This window comes from Pseudochaenichthys georgianus, chromosome 1, assembly GCF_902827115.2.
Source record: "Pseudochaenichthys georgianus chromosome 1, fPseGeo1.2, whole genome shotgun sequence".
NCBI lineage: Eukaryota > Metazoa > Chordata > Actinopteri > Perciformes > Channichthyidae > Pseudochaenichthys > Pseudochaenichthys georgianus.
In genome coordinates this window covers 20,682,125-20,697,497 of record NC_047503.1, presented here as the reverse complement: position 1 = coordinate 20,697,497, position 15,373 = coordinate 20,682,125, and the positions used below count along the sequence as shown (strand labels likewise).

General features: G+C 39.7%; 1 long non-coding RNA gene across 1 annotated transcript; it reads right to left on the bottom strand.

Moving 5' to 3' along the window:
• Nucleotides 1–9,552: 9,552 nt before the first annotated feature.
• LOC139434523 (uncharacterized) lies at nucleotides 9,553–11,422 on the bottom strand. Its single transcript, XR_011643869.1, has 3 exons — nucleotides 11,054–11,422; nucleotides 10,632–10,796; nucleotides 9,553–10,258 (listed from the first exon to the last, which is right to left on the bottom strand). It is a non-coding gene; the product is annotated as an uncharacterized lncRNA (long non-coding RNA).
• Between the last annotated feature and the right edge of the window lie 3,951 nt (nucleotides 11,423–15,373).

Sequence of the window (15,373 nt, the reverse complement as noted above, 5' to 3'; positions counted from 1 at the left end):
TCCCATATAACCTGGCTGAGCCAATATACAACAATCAGCCAAATAACTTTTCAATACATTATTGATTAATTGTTGGTAGTGAACGCAAGTCAGAGGTACATGGTGTACTTCTACTCCTCTACAGTTCAGAGGTACATGGTGTACTTCTACTGCACAACAGTTCAGAGGTACATGGTGTACTTCTACTCCACTACAGTTCAGAGGTACATGGTGTACTTTCCTCCACTACATGTATTTAATCCCTTTAGTTACTTCACAGATGAATGATGTGAAATCTAATCAAGTGTTGAATCAGACTTTAGTTCCACCCGGAGTAAATCCACCAGCTACCCTGCAGTATACAAAGTCATTCAGACTCGCTGCACCTTCACCAGCTCTGAGAACACTTTCATGATCAATCATTATAAAACATATCATATATATTATTCTGAAATGGACCAATCTGCACAACGACTACTTTTACTGTCTTTCACTATATTTAGATGAGAATACTTTTCTATTTTCACTTGAGGAACATTTTGAATGCAGGACTTTTACTGTAACAGAGTATTCCTACACTCTGGTACTTCTACTGTAAAATAATATGTACAAATGTGTACAATGATTTTAGGTAATGTTGACTACTCAAGACTCCTAACTTATACATCACCAAAGGAAGACTGTGTTCATTCTACAATTACATGGGATTAAAGCAAAATGTAGTTTTAATTGTATAATACTTCAATTTTATATAAAAGACAGTTTGTTTTCATGTTTTCAAATAAACAAAGTCTTGGCTTTCAGAATATTAAACTTGTTTCGGCAAATTCAGATGATAAATTCAACTTTGAAGCTTCGGCATGATTACAAGCAGAGAACGGACTAATGTAACGTCACAGCAAGCATAACAACAGCCGGTGTTTCTTGTGAGTGTTTCCCCGGTACACAAACGCAAAAATACACAAACACACTCGCGAGCTTCCCCGAGACCAGTAATACAAACGAAAATGTGTCTTCGGGTCAATGTGACTGATTTCGATAGAGCAAGTCACATTTGGTTTAGGCACGAAACATACTACCAGTAGAAATACATTGCTTTCAAAATCGCTCTGTGTCGAATCAATAGATTATATTTCGTGACTATAACACGAAATGCCGTGAGAGCTTCATCCTCTGAACACCACACGATGGCGACTGTAACGCACATAACATAGGTACGCTCCTCTGAAATGATTGTCCCCTGCAATTATTATTATCCCTCATGGAGTTTGCTATTCAGCTCGCTAACGTTAGCTTAAACAAACGTAACATGCAACGTTAGCCTAATCTAAAATGCTCTACTACGGCGTACCTTTCATGTGGCTCATCAGCGCAGACTCCCGCATAGTTATTTTTGCAAACTTTGCAGGAGGCTACTCGTGGGCTTGACCCTCGTCTTAGCCATGGCTTGTATTTGTCTTCTGCTAGCCAACGCTCGTTGAAACTGCAACCTCCTGGCACACAGTCATCTATCACTCTCATCAGAATGCCCAGGTCACACCTAACACAAACACTTGCAGTTTCTGCAAGTGTTTTGCAGAAATTCTTTTCTTTTAATCTAAAAAGCGAACTATTCAGTCAGACAGCAATTTTTTGTAAAAGTAAAGCATTTACATTTTCAAGCACTTTATCTCAATTTCAAGCACCATTCCCAAAATTCAAGCACTTTCCCAACCTTGAAAACACCACGTCAAATTTCAAGCATTTTCAAGGATTTCAAGCACCCGTACGAACCCTGTGGACCGCTGCGTAAAAAGGAGGGTTTCTGCCCATTACTTCTCCGCTGTTTTCTTGTCGCTCTTGTCTTGTCAGTTAGTTTCAGCCAAACTGTATACAGTTAAATCTAACGGACTTCTTTGTGCAGATGTGAGCGTCCTTAACAACGGTCAATAAATCCTTGACAGCGGTCTGTCTGTTCTGGATTAAAAACGTGTCACGTGTTTTGAATTGACCAATCAGAATCGAGTATTCAACAATGCCATGTAATAATGTTTTTTAACGGACGTTGTCTGATTATATAATCATATGCGCGGGCTGCTAGTGTCTGTTGATCTCCAGACTAAAAGCAGCATGAGAATAACCTGGCGAAAGTGCCGATGCTCCATGGCGGAGGCTCCGCTAGAAATTGCCGGGATTTGCGTTTTTACCCCCTTAATGTCTGACCAATGGTTGAACAGCATTTCCGAGCACATGAGTTGTGTTAAAGTTTATAGTCCGTTTGAGTTTTGCCTGTGTGAACGCAAACCGAACCTTCTGAAAAATGAAACAATGTAACAAACTGTGGTCTGGTGCGCACCAGAGAGCGGACTATTACCCCCTAAACGCACCAGGAGTGTCTGCGCCGCGCTGCGCTGCGGCTGCGCTGCGGCTGCGCCACGCTGCGGCTGCGCCACGCTGCGGCTGCGCCACGCTGCGACCTAACACACCAGGCGCGTTTCAAAACGTTGCGGAAGCGGAGTGTCGTGTGTGCAGCCTCGCAGTTGTTGTTGATTTTGGAATATTTCCTGGACATTTGTACTTCTACAAGTAGAAGGCTACGTAGTTAAATGGTTTATGTTTGTGTCTGTTTAAATCGTGTTTATTGTATGTTGTTGTGTTGTAGACTACAGACATAGTTAATAATAATTGTAATATTCCAGTTATAAACGACATGAATCAAAGATGTGTTGCTGTATTTTAGTGGTAAAAAAATATGCATTCATCATCATAATTATTGTATATATATATAATTTACAGTGCCTGTAAACCGGAGGAGAACGCTGGCATGTATTCTCCTACTTGAAAGACGGTGGTGGGGGGGAGGAGAAGGAGCCGGTTTTGGGTGCACCCCCTCGACCAGCAAAGCAGACAACAAGGTGATTTTCATCACTTCCTGCCTGCGCCGCGCTGCGCCGCGTCAAAAATAGGATTCATCCTATATTTTAGAAATTCCTTGTGGCGAGGAGCTTCTGGGACACTTCGAGCGTCTGGTGGAATAGCACCCATTGACTAGAGTGGCCGCGATCTTTGTGAACGCCGCGGCGCGGCCGTAACGCAGCGCAGACGCTCCTGGTGCGTTTAGGGGGTTAGGTGTGAATGCACCCTTATTATCTCAGTGGGTCTCAAACATTTTGATCACAATTTATGTAAACACATATTTCCAAGGCACTCCTTTATAATTATTGGGATAAAACAGGTTTGAAATCATTCCAATGTATACTATAGGACAGTAAACCAGACATTGTTTTAAACTGGAGAGATAAAAACATATGCATAAATAAAATAGTAAAATAAGATATGAATGAACAACAAAAATAAAATACGTTACATGTATTTGTTATTGGCTATGGTAGGTTATTGGTTATGTTCACATACTTATTTAATTATTAAAATGTAAACCGATCTTTTTCATATGGGTGTTTAGAGTTGTACCCCCTAGATCTAGTCTCTAGTCATTCTGCTTAAAGTGCACCAGATTGAAGCATTTTACTTTAAAATGTTCAAACATTTCTTCCCGGTATGCCTGAGAAGGCAGATATGCTTGTTTTTCTCAACAAGAACTGTTCTTTAAAAGTTGGACTGTTGCACTGCACTTCAGTGGTTCTCAGGTTACAGTTACATAGCAGTGAATATAAACGGACTGATTAATGTGAATATATTATATTACTGTAAACTAACCTGTGTAAAAGTCTCTCGAATAAATGTAATTTTTTTGGTGGAAGAAGCATGTATCATTTTTTTACCCTGCCCCTCAAAGAATCGGAATTGAGAACCGTTAAGAACCGGAATCGAAAAGTAGAATCGGAATCAGAATCGTGGAAATTCAAACGATACCCAACCCTACTTCTGAGTGTGTCTTTCACCAGCTTGAGCTTGGAGAAGGACCTCTCCACGGTTGCTGTTGACACTGGAATTGTTGCATACGTTCTTATCATTTCCACCAGTGTTGGAAAGATTTTCTGTCCACTGTTGTCTCTTAGTGTTTTTAATATCCCCTTCATGGAGCATGTGTTTGGGAAAGAGGCATGAAAAACCCTGAGCTCTGTTTTCAACTTCTGCTCCTCTCCTCCATAGAACTCACAAAACATGTGAACGGCATCAAGGGAGTCAGGACCCATTGCATCTTTGCCTATCCAGTTGTTGCCTTGGTCAAAGTGTGGAGTGCATTCAGTATTTTACTGGACTCTGTCTCGCCATCTCCCCTAAATCTTCTTTTTAGTTCCTGAGAAAGACCATCTACGAATGAGTAGTACACCTTCCCTCTATAGTAGTCTTCTACTGACTGGAAGGAATGGCTCTCTGTGGCTACATTAGTACTTTGCCAATACTTTGCAGGCACCCTCCTCTGCCTTTGCTGTCCTGGGGGGACTGTGGGGATGCTGATCCCAGCGGCTTCTGCCTTTTCAGTGGCACTCTTAAACAGTTTTCCAAACTGTTCTTCTGTCCTGAGGTTGGACAAGGTGTCCATCACTCCATCAACAACAGTATATGCTGTGGACAGATCAATGTCACAGTTCTGTAGAGCATCAGAGGCAAGTGCAGTGACCTCAAAGACTGGAGTGGCGATCTCAAGGCAAAGTAAAAACTCAAAGTCTATGGCTTTAAGGTACATCTTGGCATCTCCAGCAGCAGTATCTGGAGGCTCCTGCTCTGTCATGTCAGTGAAGACCTTGACCACAGTACTTGGTCCTTACTTAAGGAGGGCCTTCAGGGCTTTTTCTCTGCATGCCCAACGTGTGTCAGAGAGCTTCTGCAGTTGAATTACACACTCTCCAGGGTGCAGGGCCTCTTGGCATTTCATAAATGCAGTGTGTCTTTTTGTAGAGCTGGTAAAAAACACATAGAGCTTCTCTACCAGGTTGAAAAAGGCAATGAAGTGGAGGCTTGATTTTGCACTTTCAACTAAGACCAAATTTAAGCAGTGAGCTTGGCAATGCACATACAGAGCTTTGTTATTGTGTTTCAGTATTCTTGACTGCAGTCCTCTGTATTGACCACTCATATTGGCAGCGCCATCATAGCCTTGACCACGCATGTTTTGGATCTGTAGGTCATTGTTCTTTAGCAAGTCAAGAACTGTTTTCTCCATCTCCTCACCTGTTGTTTTTGACACATTGCAGACCTGGAGGAAGCGCTCTTTGACTTCCATTTCATACACATAACGCACTACAAAAGAGACCTGCTCGCAATGAGATACATCAGTGGTTTCATCTATGAGTACTGAATATATATTAGCCTCCTCTATTTCTTTCCTTATCTCTGTTTTTGTGAATATGACGAGGGCTTTTATGATATCATTTTGTGTTCTGTTTGAGAGGAGTGAAACTTGACATCTGTTCTTACCCATTTTCTGGTCATTGACATTATCCAAATGTAGCCTGAGTACACTATCGTACTGGTTAAACATTTTAACAAGTTCAAGGAAGTTGCCCTGGTTTGAGCTAGAGGCAGACTCGTCGTCACCCCTGAAAGCCTTCCCCTGTCGTGCAAGATATAAAGTTATGTCAATTAATCGGGTCAAGATTTCTTTGTTTCTTTGTATCTCTTGCTCTTTTATTGCCTTTCCTTGAACATCTGATACCTCAAAAGCTGCTTGTAAAGCATTCTTTTTGTATGTGTTCCATCGCACCATGCTTGTTAAATGGGCCTCTGAGTCTGCATGTTCTTGCATTTTATCAAGTCCCCTTTTCCAGTTGTTTACGCCAGCCACTCTCCAAGCACTCTTGTTACTGTACTTTTGTTCATTGAGAAAAGCCAACAGCTGAAGCAGTACATACTGTCCTTTTCGGGTGAGTATTCCAACCATGGCTTATTTTCATACCACATCTTTTGAAATGATCGGCCTTCAGTGTTTTAGGGAAATCTAAGGATAGGTTAGCATGGTCCTCTTACAACACACATTTTCACATAGCTGACATTACATTTGAGATCAAAAGCTTGGTTGTGGGCGGGATATGTTGGATACTTTAAGGATGCAATTTTTTTTATGACCTCTTCTACACTACTGACAGTTTCCTCAACATCACCCTCTTCTATGGCTTCCTCAAACTCAACATTATCCACCGTTTACCCTCCTGTGGCCTCTTCCTCTTCCACACTGACAGGGATTTCCTGATCATCTTTCTGCTCTGTGTCAGGTGTTGCCTCTAAAGCCTCCCCTTGTCTCTCCAATGTGGCTTGTGAGATCTCTACTGCTTTCTCAGGTGTAACACTTTCAACATTTGAGTTATCTGTTTTCTCTTGTGTGTTGCTGCTGGTACTTGGTTTTAATCATGCATTTAGAGATGTGCTACTCTTGGCTGTTTCCTGGCGCTCCTTCTCCTTCTTTTTCTGAATTTTTTCTTTTTTTGGCATTGTGCTGCAGAAGTGATTACAATAATTGGTTCAATTAACTTTTGTTTCACAAGTAAGTTAACCTTCAGCTTCTATAGCCAAGCAATATAATACTGAATTTCCTGAATACATTAATGATCCGATACATTTTTATTATTATTATTATTACACTTAACGCACACATAACGAAACATAACTGTTCAAGGACTTAATTTCAGTGTACCTATAAATGCCCTCCTTTCACATGAGGGTGGGTCGCTATATCATGTAATGATTAAGATCAGCATACAACAAACTAGTACAAACAATAGTTATTAAATGAGCAGCCATCAATCAAAATTATGAAGCTACTGTTTAAGGCAGGACATTGCAGGCAAAAATATCGTTTTTTCATGTAGGCCTACTTGTAATATTACATGCAAATTAGCACATTTTAATTAGGCCTATTTAATGCCTAATTTGCATATCAATGTGGTGATTGTGATGACATTATTAGACACACATTTTACTGTATTCAACTGTAGTGTCTCCCCTTAAGTACAGTACATTAGCCTGTATGCTCATGATAAATTGCCTTAGCTAAACCTTGAGCTAACAACTTATCCATTAGCTATAGCTATACCCTATATTGTTTGTCTTTTGGCTAATTAGCTGTAAACTCGAGGCACCGGCAGCTTAGTCATTTGTTCATCACCACTCACCTTCAAAATAAGCAAAGAAAAGCCGGCATAATGTGGGACAGTAAAGTGGGAGGTGCTGCGTCTGTCTGTCTGTCTGTCTGAAGGGACTGCCGATGTCCGCACCGCTGTGCGCGAGACGTGGAAGGGAGGGAGGGAGGGTAGAGAGAGCAGCGAAACTTCACGGTCTACTCTGCCGACCTGATATATATATATTTTTAAATGTGGGTTGTTAAGGAGATTTGTTTAGGTTACAACTTCTAAATCATTCATTAAAAAGAAAAAATCATTATTCTCTGATTCAACACTTTGGCACCAATAATGTTCCTCAGTTACCCTGAATAAAGATTTTAAAAAATGAGCTATTGTACGACTCAGTCATCTTGAATCATCATCATCCATTCAGACAGTTCTGGAGCGTCTTTGTTGGATTACCCGACTAATCACTCTGATCCAGGATCCTGTTTTAATGAGACCCCATAGTGGGAGACCTCACCATACCCCATCTACAAGTACAGAAGAAAAGGGCACATTTACCTTTTCCTACCGTTTAAACTTAACTTTGTTCTGCTTGTCAGGACTTACTGTACCAAAACAGTTGTATTGTGGTCATCATGTTCACTTATTTTCCCAAACAGAATCAATTGTATAAGATACAAGGGTTATGATGGAGTCTGCAGTCACCACAACGTATCATAGAACATGTGTGGTACTTAAAGGGCCCATGTCATGCTTTTCCGGTTGTTACCCGTCCCCTTGTGTGTTATGAAGGTTTTTATGCATGTGCGGTCTGCAGAGTCAAAAACCCTCAAAGTACACCCTGTCGCGAGTAAAACTCTAACACAGAAAATACCTCCCCAAAATGCCTCGTTGGAGATTTCTCATTTACTTCCTGAGTACTCTGACGTGGGAATACGCAGAGGCCACACCCTCTGCCAGCATTTCACGAAACAAAGCTTCCCAAACCTTTCAGCGATTCATGCGGGATATGTACAGCGTAGGGCACTGAAGAACGATGCTGTTCCTACTTTGTAGATTCGGGTACACAACCTGTAAGTATTCATTGTTGTTTGTGTATTTATGATGTTTAAAACAAACAAGGTATCTAACTAGAATAAGATACGTGTGCATGTTTGGGTGTTTTAACACTCCCGTAATGTACCTAATCTTGTTATCCTTTTCATTACGGAGCTGGGAAAATTGTGTATTGCTTAGATTCTGATCCGTGCAAGTCCAAGTTTTACTGACTTTAGTTCTAATATTAATGTTAATTTGACTTCAACCCATAAGTAATTATTTAAATTAAATCAAAATTTCACATGATGGATTAGTGTTCCACATTTTTCCCACTAATTTGTTTTACAATTGGGCCAAAGGTAAAGAGAGACATTGATGACCTTGTGTCCCTTTTGTTGGTACGTGGTTCCATTTTGTCTATGGCCTTGGACAGCTTCACTGAAAGTCACCCAGTTCTACCCAGTTCTACAGTCCGGATGTGTGCAGTCACAGAGATGCTATGGCTGCTCTACATGACATTAATGGTCTGATCCGAGAATGGACACCATTTCCTGCTCCCAGAGAGAATGACACTCCTCAAACTGAACATTACAGCCGTTGATACTGTCTCACGTGGGTCTGCTCCCCCCCCACCGAGCCATGAACTGAAAGCTTGACATCTGCTTTGAACACTTGGAAGCCTCCCTGTCACACCAGCACCAACCCTTGGGTCAGTCAGATGAGACTAACGGCTTCACTTAGGGCATTTGGTTCATATGACTCTCGTTACCACAGAGTGGGTTGTTTTTCTTTTAAGGCTATTCATACTGCTATGCAGGGGATGTCTGTAAATTGGCAAGCTGTTAAAAGCCCCTACTATTGTTTCAAATAGGCCTTATGTCATGGGCCTCTTATGGCGCATTTCCACTGCAACGGGGTAGCCCCGTTTAAGCGTCCCTAAGCGTCCTTGCTCAGGCCTCGGGCTGCCTCGCTGGCCGTCCGAGGCCGTGGCGCATTTCCATTACACTTTAGGACCTGGGGTAGCAACGCAGTGTAGGCGGGGCGATCAGCTTTTTGGGCGGAGCGACGCTGGGTAAAACTGCAGTGGCGTCATCTTCAATGCGACACAACTCACAAAACACACACAACAATGGAGGATGTGGAAGCGATCGTTTACTTGTTTCTTGGTGTGTGGCTTGTTATCACAGCAAGAAGGAAAGTGATCACAGCAAGCATTGCATTGTATTCATTGTATTGAACATAAATAAATCCTTTTTTTTTCATATACATGTGTTTGTCAAATGTTTTAAACAAATATTATCTGAATTGAATATTTGAAATTCAAGCACCAGTAAGTACTGCCCCATAATAACATTTGAGGAAATATCAGATCATGGAAAGAAAATCTTTCTAATCAATTAAGCAAATATCAAAGCTGACTATAAACATAAATACTAAAGTGTAAAACACAGCAAAACTATATTCATAAATGCAAGTGTAAAATAGTGTGGACAATTGTAAACATGGATACATGGGACTGAGACTAAAGTATCCACAACATAAAATAATATATTAAATATAACCTCAATCTTTCTTCTAGACATGTTAAAAGCTTGCTTGAATGGGTTATAGGTTTATTTTGGTCTTTAAAATATATAAGGAATGTGTTGTTTGAGTGTAGTAGAACGAGGGTATTACAATTGAGCAATTTCTACATGTATTTATCATGTATTCTTAATACCATTACAAAATAAACATGTAATAATGTTTTAGAGTAGGACCTCAAGCTAGCAAACTCAATTTCTTGCTTTAAATCTCTTAAAAGTAAGGGGCTTTTTCCTAACTGATGGTGTTTGTTATTGCTTTATAAATTCATGTATGTTTATGATTTTTTTATGTTGGGTGCCATTCATTATCAACAAGAGATAAGATAAGTCAAAGAAGTACTTTATTGATGGCAGTATAAAAATACAAATGTTGTATCAAAGGCATGCCATTAAACAATACAAATAAAAAATGTAAAACTGAATTGCAGCCAGCATAAATATACATGGAATTGTAAATATAAAATGAACATTTTAAAGAAAATAAATAAACAAGGAAGTACAAATGTTGCATTTAAAAATTAACTAGATAAAAAATATATAATATGTACAATAACTATTAAGGTTTTTTGAAGTATCATGGAGGAGACGCTGCCCAGTCATGGTGCCGTTCCTGCTGGGCCCGATCCTCTCCTCCTCGTTTCCTCTTGCCTGGGTGACAATAAGATAATAATTAGCAATAAGGAAAACACACAGTACAGGTACAGGTCACACAAGGATATAAGAATAACATATATAAACAGAACAACAGTAAGGTGAACTAAAGAAAGTTCTGGCCCTAGATGTTTACAATGATTGTGAAAGTGAATTACATTATGTCCAGCCTGTTGATAATGAATATAAATATATGTATATGATAGGATGTCACACACAACTGTACTAGCTGCTTACTAGCTAAGACTTTACTTGTAACAGAGAATTTCCACACAGTGATATAGCTTATTTTAATTACTGACGATGGATGATCCACGGTTTAAAAAAACAAAAAAACAATTCCAGTCGTTTTGCCATTTCTATTTCTTACCTAGAACCACACGCTGCGGTGTCGTGATGGCACTCGGTGTTGGTGGTTGAGTCGGTGTCGATTCTTCGGCTGGGGTCCATTCTGGATTCACTGACGATGTGGACGGAACACTGCCATCACCCGTTGTTCGGGAATGTTCCTCCTCACGAGTCCCAATGTAATCATCTAGAACAACAAAATGACTTGTTAATTCCACAAACTACTGCAGCACAATACTAAATAGCAACAGCAACTATAGAAAAGAAAAACTGAACGTAAACAATGGCACATATGGTGTTAGCAAACAATAGCTCTAGCTAAGGCTATCTGCCTAGGCTATCTGCCTTAGCTAGCTATGTAGCTCTTTGGGGCTCCATAAAAGCACGGGTTGTCGAACATTAATGTAAGGATAAAATAGACTTCTTTGTTAGAAGTGAGCGTACCTTGCAGGGACTCCAGTAAAGCCGTTCCGTTTTCCCTACATCGCAGGAAAGTCCTCGAAAATCCGCGCTCGGACATCTGTGCAGAGACATCCTGGAACACTTTCACATTTCACGTTGTTCCGTCGAGCTCCCGCTGGATTTTATCATCCCCAATGAGATGTAGGAACGTCGTCACCTCCTCGGTCGACCACGGTGTGCTTTTCTTCGACGTTGCCATTTTTGTAGCTCCTCCGTTTACAAAATGCTGCAAGCTTGCTTCTTGATATATATGTGACGCGAGGGATGATCTCGCGCGCGATCTTGTGACGATTCTCTCTGACCAATCAGCAGTCGAGTGTTGACGTCACAGCCCTGGCCTGGTCTGATAGAACCACGATTTTATGGGGCCGGAAAAAGAGAGAAAAAGTACCCGCTAGCCGGTATTAGGCTATATGGAAATGCCACCAAAAACTGGCCTGGCCGCTTGAGGACGGTCCAGGACGCTTAAACGGGGCTACCCGCTGCAGTGGAAATGCGCCATTACTGTCTAGTTCTACATGTATTCACATTATATGGACAATGTTTCCACCTAGTCAAACTAAAGGCTGCACGAAACTCAGGCTACAATACAACCATTCTGTTCTGCTCTACCGATTCAATTGATAGATTCTGCATCGAAACAATTAGCTTTTATTGTTTCCAATGATAACGTCATCTTAAGTGGAGGAATGCAAACCTGTTTTCAAATGTAAGGTTTTGATTTTGTTTGACGTTTCTCAGTAGTGACACCCTCAGACACCCACTATCATTCATGCTATGCCATCAGTAGTAACTCAGATGTTAAGGGGGATGAAGCTTTTCCTCCCGAATCAGATATGCTTTGTTTTCAACAAAGGTATACATTTCCTGCATAATATATGTTTCTCACAATTGTTTTTTGTGTGCTGCACACAGGTGATACTGAGTCTTCTCGATTAATAGCTTGTAAACTATACCATGCTTAAATGGACTCCTACGTTATTATTTCATATGTGACATATGTAAGAAAAGGGAGGGCAGAGTCAATTATATTGAGTAATTGATTTTATATTGGAACATTTATTTTTCAAACCTATGTTTTATGTATAAATCTATTTTAGTAGACCTCAACAATGGAATTATGATCAGTAGAAATGGCCATGACATGGGACCTTTAAGAAGAACACATTCTACTTGTAATAGATTGTTTTAGGGAAGTCGGACAATATTTGATTGAGTCTCTCTGAGTAAAAAGACATTCAACCAAATAAATACAAATCGGAAAAGTGTTTCTGTCCAGCATGGACAGAGGAAATGGATAAAGAACGATTCAGCTGTCCACCGTCGGCCGTGTTATGTTTACACGAGAACGGTAACGTCGTATCCGCTACAGTTCTCTATCATATAGACGGTTCGGCCACACGAGGCCGACAGGGAAACGCAGATAACGACAACGATAACGATAACGGGTTCCAAGGTGGGTAGATCTGCGGACGAAACACTCTGGGGGGCCAAACGGCTCCGTGACTACGCCCTAAAAAACGATAATTTTCTGATAACGATGACGCAATAGCCCCGCCTCTCCCCACCTCTCCTGCTCACCCCCGTGTCACCCGTCATTGCTGATGTGTTTCGCCAACAACAGTTTTCCGAGTGTTTCGAGCCAGGTCCCGGTATCTCGCAGGACAGTGCACCCAGCAGGTGGGTCATTCTACAGAAAAGGTGGAAGTGCTGTCACTTACTTTTGCAGACACCAAAATACATGACGTTGACCTAATACTCACATTCATAATATATGTTGAATAATTACAGATTGTCTTTGCAATGGTACTAAATATAAAATAAATAAAAAATGGTTTTATACGTAAATTGCAATTTATTTAAAATGCCAAGTTCAAGGAACTGCCTTGTCACTTTGATCATACATGGAAGTGGAGCCTATAGTTTTAATTAAAAAAATAATAATTTCAATAAATAAATCTAATTTATACTTACATAACATTACAAACATTAAACATAACACTGAAATGGTAAAAAAAAACGCTAATTATTATTAATAATATCAAATAAATGTCAGTCACCCAAAATTACGTCATTGGTGTTACTGCTACACAAAACGCTTTTATTTTGAAATAATGTACTGTCTCTGAAGTGCCTCCTGTAACAAGAGATCATTTGAGGCAGTGCAGTGGACAAAGACATAAGGAAAGTCAGATACTTCTTACTTTGTTTGTTAAAGGTGTCATTTTATCTTCAATGCGTCTTTCAAGTCTGTCATTAGTGTTACTCATTGCATAGCCCTCGGGGTGAACATTTGAATGGGAAAATGTATTGTATTGAAGAGTTAAACTATTTTGATATTGACTGAAGCTACATTTGGTCTGACACATTGCAGCCATTTTGTTAAAATTGTAGTGTTTTCTCCAAATTGTCACTGGTGTTACTCTTCTTCCTGGTAACACGTAACACCAGTGACAATCCTATACAAATAAGCTTTGTATAAAAATAATAAAAATATTTGAAGCTCTACTTGTTGTGGATTCATCAAGTTAAGAGTTAGTTATTGCTATTTAACAGGTTTTAGATGTTTTTAGAAGGAATATATTTCAGCAGATTTGTATCACCCAGATTCCACCTTTTCTGACAGGGGTCGGCAACGGGCGGACCGTGGTCCGGATCCGGACCCACCCTTAGCAAAAAAATCTATAGAATACTATAGAAAAATCATCTGTAGAATACTACAGGATTTTTGCGGATATACTATAGAAATTGCCTACGTGTTTTACTATAGATTCTGGGAAATAATCTATAGAATACTATAGTACTATCGAAAATATATACTGTGTAGATGGTTTTTTTGTAGAAAATAATCTATAGAATCCTATAGAAAACCCCATGGATGCTTTCTATAGAACTGTTCAGTAGAATACCATTCTGTAGAATACTATAGAATTTGTGACCTATATTCTATAGAATATGTGGAAATTTCTATAGAACTTCTATAGAATACTATAGAATGTTTGCATGGATTTTACTATAGATTTTACTATAGATTCTGCAAAATAATCTATAGAAAAATCTATTGATGTTTCTATAGAATTTCTGTAGAATATACTGCAAGATAGTGGCAAATATTCTATAGAATTCACCTATGAATTTTACTATAGATTCCACCAAAAAATGTATAGAATCCTATAGAAAATTGCTATTGTTTTCTATAAAATTGTTCTGCAGAACTTATAACATTAATTTACGGGAATTACCCTTAAAGATTTTACAGGAAAACACTGTAATTTTACAGATTTATCTGCTCTTTTTACAGTCAATAACCTTTAATAAAAGTACAGCACTAATACTTCTATGGGCAAAAAACCCGTAAAAAAACGGTCAAATGACTGGCAGCAGGGCTGCCAAACAAAAACCATAAAATGAAAGTAAAAATACTTTAACTGAAATAAAGTGCAAAAGCAATTAGTATACAGAAATTGTCCTTAAAGATTTTAGAGGAAACTTTCCTCTCTTTTCAAAATCCTTTGTCTTAAAATGTTACATTAAAATACCTTAAATAAAGTTCTGATGAGAAAAACAGTTTTTTACATTTTTTTTATTATATTTGTATGATCAAACACTAAAATAAATACAGAACCTAAAGTTCGACAGGGAGAATACTGTTATTTTACAGCTTTCTAACATTTTCCAATCAAACAGGTTCAACAAAATGACATCACAAAATGTTCTGTAGGAAACAATTAATTAAATATTTGTAGAATTATAGTACAACTAATGAATACAGCATTTCATATTTAAACATCATACTTATAAACAGTAGAAACAAAAAGTAAGTTGCATTTTTTAAGATTACTTTGAAACATTCTCAACTGAAAATAACAGAAATTACAAAATGGCGACATATCATTTCATTTCATTTCAAACCTTTATTTATATGTTCCATCCATCCATCCATCTTCTCCCGCTTATCCGTGGTCGGGTCGCGGGGGTAGCAGTTCCAGCAGAGAGCCCAAAACTTTCTTTTCCCTGGCGACATCAACCAGCTCTGACTGGGGGATCCCAAAGCGCTCCCAGGCCAGCGAAGAGATATAATCCCTCCACCTGGTCCTAGGTCTACCCCTTGGTCTCTTCCCAGCTGGACGTGCCTGGAACACCTCCCTTGGGAGGCGCCCAGGTGGCATCCTAACTAGGTGCCCGAACCACCTCAACTGGCTCCTTTCGACGCGAAGGAGGAGCGGCTCAACTCCGAGCGGCTCAACTCCGAGCGGCTCAACTCCGAGTCCCTCCCTGATGACCGAACTTCTCACCTTATCC